The sequence below is a fragment of the Myzus persicae genome, unplaced genomic scaffold (assembly GCF_001856785.1).
Source record: "Myzus persicae strain clone G006 unplaced genomic scaffold, MPER_G0061.0, whole genome shotgun sequence".
NCBI classification, from domain to species: Eukaryota; Metazoa; Arthropoda; class Insecta; order Hemiptera; family Aphididae; genus Myzus; species Myzus persicae.
This window is the reverse complement of record NW_019104173.1, coordinates 49286-53427: the sequence shown is the minus strand read 5'-3', so window position 1 is coordinate 53427 and position 4142 is coordinate 49286.

The following is a 4142-nucleotide window of genomic DNA, read 5'->3' as shown; positions in this document are numbered from 1 at the left end:
TAGATTGCATAGATAGCATAATAATAATAATCAACCAAATTCACAAACGATTACTCAATATTAAGGACAGAAAAAAAATTGAAATTTAATTCCGAAGGCTGCAGTTTGTATGACATGAGTTTATTATATTTATTGTTTAATACCAAAAAATGTATATCAAATGTGTTATTTAGGTACTTAAGAAATACAATATTTATCATATTACTATTGAATATGGTTTATAAATTGTACTTAGATTTAAGTTTTCAATGGATTTTTTTTTGTTTTAATTTTCAATGTTTTATTATATTATAATACTTACATAAAGGCGTGTGATTTATTTATGTGTTGATTATTAGTACTATCGTATATTAATAGAATTATATAAATGTATAATAATCGTGTACTACACTACTATTACCTACCTATATAATATATAAAATATGTTTTGAATTATTAACGTAATATAATATTGTGTTTAAGGATAACAATAGCGATTCCGACACAAAAATATAATCCTTTGTAATACAAGAACGGTAAGGTATAGACATTTAGATTACAATATAATAATTATTGTTCGTAGATTTGTGAAAACAACAAGTTTGTTTATTCAACGTTATATTATATAATAAAGCATTATTATTGTGGATGTATTATATATTTATATTTAGGACTCGAGTTAATATTTTATATTATAAAAATTAATTAATAAAATAATATTATATAATATCATAGACCTGTTAAATAGGTCTATGTATAATATCAGTTACAGCTTACATCGAATACCTATTTATATGTTATATACAATACTCGCATTATAATAATATAAATTATATAGATGGTTGGTATCTATAATCTATATTATTATAATTTAATTTTTAGTGATAACGATTTTATTTTATATAATATTTATTATTTTTGAAAAATACATTATACAAGTATATTCTTAAAATGTTAAATTTAAAAGGTCATGAGACAGAAACGGTATTAAACACACGTCTGAACTAATATTTAAGGTCATAACGAAGCTAAATAAAATGTATCGTTGATAAAATTCCCGACAATTCGGTGCTTCATCGAACCGAAATCCCGCTTACTCCGGTGCCGTATATTTCGAGTTAAGTTGGGTCTTGGTATTTTTTTTCCATACATATAAAACTGTATTTTTAGTAATACAACTGTGCAATTAAATAAAACAGTGCAAAGAAAAAAATTCAAGATTAATAGAAGTTACAGCTGTATTAAAAAACAAATCGACACCCGGTCGCCAACTTATTCCATAATTATTATTATTTATATTATTACAGTGCCCCTGACAATATTCTCATTTTGATTTTGGTTTTCGTGATTCGTTCGGACGTGTGTAGAATCCAAACCAAACTACCTACCTATTAGCGTGTAAATGATCATTTTATTCCGCTGCATCATATCATCGAATTTACTATTTCACCACTCACCCATCCACTCTATTTCATCGTTTATTTTTATTATTTTTTCGTCCCTGGGGAATATAATATAACATATAGGGTTGTCGTGCGTGACATTTGCGCCGGATTCGGAACCGTAGCAGTGTAGAACATTATGATATTATAATATTATACTATAAGCGAATAAACCTATTATAATATAGCGTGTTAATGACTTTATAAGCGAGTTTGATGATTCCTTTTTTTTACGTATTTAAATAATGTGTGTTCGAAGGGTGTTTTAAACGTTACGATATAATTATTATTATATTATATTATATAATATATTAATATGATAATATAATACTCGCTGCAGTTTGGTGGTGCGGCGGAAAGTCTTAACTCTTAAGTAAATTATAAATTGTGTATTATTATTTAACCTTTGATATTATTATGCATTTTTAACATTATGAATGTTTATGGGAATACATATTATTATATCGTGTAACGATCATATTATTATTATATTCGACACGGTTTTCTTATTGTAAAAACTCGTGTCGTTATATGATTATTGTGTGTTATATTATTATTATTATAATTATTACAATGTTGAAACATCAAATCGTATTCATTATTCAATCTTTGCATTTAAACAGCTCCTTTTCAAATGATAGAATGGGAGTATGGAACTCGGCTTTTCGGGTAATATTGCCGCTGTCTGATTTTTAGTATATTATCTAAAGAGTTCGCGACTTGAAATATGCACTTACACTTTATGCTCCCAAAAACATAAACATATTAATAATTGACTACCTATACTTAGAAATAAGCACAAATAATTTTTTAAACAAATTAATTTTTAAGCATTTCTCATAAGGATAACATAGGTAAAATACAAAGTAAACATCAGTTACAACTTATAAATTCCTAACATCCTTAACGTGAACAAGAACAAGATTATAATTCGTATATAAAGTTTAAAATATTTTCTTTTTTTTTTAAAAAACTGGTTGCACACAAAAAGTAACAAAAAAGATTATCAGTTACATTTGGATGGTCGGTAAATGGGCCACATTTTATTTGTTAGGTTACATTAGGTAATTATTAATATTGTAATAACTACTTATATAATTTTAACAATTATTTTTTAATAATTATAAAATATCAAATTAGGTAGGTTCCTACTTACATAAAACTAGTTAAAATATTATGAGTTTTTTTCAATCATCGTATTATTAAAAAATTTAAACTCTATAATAGGGCTAATATTTTAAATGACATATTATGTAATGCTAGTGGCCCAGTCATCACTGAAGCCAAATTTTTATTCGTGGTCAATAAAGAAAAAAAAATGAGTATTACTATTATTGTTCCGGTTGCATAAAAATTTCAACGATACAATCGAAAGGATGGACGAGATAATTGCAATGATTTGTAATATCGAACTCGAGATCAAAAAGAGTTTTTTTGAATAAGTCATACCGAGTAACCCTGGGACTTAGGTGTCAATTGTTTAGCCTAAGCGCTGCAAACTTCAGGGGTTAAATTATTTGTTTGCTTTTGAAATTTTTGGATTTCGTGTGTGATTTATTTTGATCCAACGCTTGTCCAACCATACAGAATAAAAATCCAGAACAAAGTTGGGGAGCGGGAGGGTGGAGCTACAATTTCACTTAAAATATTTATTTAACCTTATAATATTCAATCTTATAGACCGAAATCATAATAACAAGGCTGGGAAAAAATTATTAATCGTATAAATATTTTCCGTTCACTTATACACATAAACATGCCGTATGACGTGAGATAAAATTAAGCTATAAATTTTATTCTGCAGATCTTTAAATGAAGAATAACAATTCTAGTGATTTGGTTTTAATTCATAAATATTATTCGTGGCCTCGTGGAGACTTGACATTTTGACGTGTATTATTATATTTTATACATACACGATGAAATGTTCGATTAATTTTAAGGTATTGCCTATTTTATTTTTTTTTCAGTTTTGAACCTACGACACTCCGGGGACTGCTTGTGCATTGCTTCCAGGAACGTATTGCCTATCTATACTTCAAAGTTACTTATACCGTTCTACGGTAAGGTGGTATTGACTCAAACTCAGAGTTGAACTAGCCAACCGGGAAATTGGTAATTTTTCTGGTTTGCCGTAGCAACAAAGGGGCTGTACTCCCGCCAACTATATATTGAACTGGGAGTCCGAGGTGATAATCTTGATGAAAGAAAATTTATTTCAATCGTTTTTTTAAGGAATTTATGTCTGAAATTGATGAAAAACCAGAAAAAATTATAGTATAGTAGATGGTCAAAAAAGAGGGGTTGGCTAAAAATAGAATTTCCCTGTACATATTTTAGGGATAGGTCCAACCTTGCTCTAACAGTTGTATAAAATAAAATAAATATAATATTAAATATACTATTAAAATACATTTTTGTCGAATTTAAATTATCTTTCCGTAATACTAATAAAGTAAAATTAATTTTTTAATAAAATGAAAAAAAGATGATTTACGACTTTAAAATATGAGAAGGAGTTATGATGAAACAATGGGAATGGAAAATGATGAATTAGCCATTTGCGAGGAGATTTAAAACAGCGCGGGTAACTGCTCGGAACGATTAGAGCGACATCTGTCTGTGTCGGCTACGGCGGACCGGACTCGGTGACGGCAATTGTTTGCGCGTGCGCGTGATTCGATGTACATTTTTGTTGAAGAGGGGGCAGAGGAAGGAACA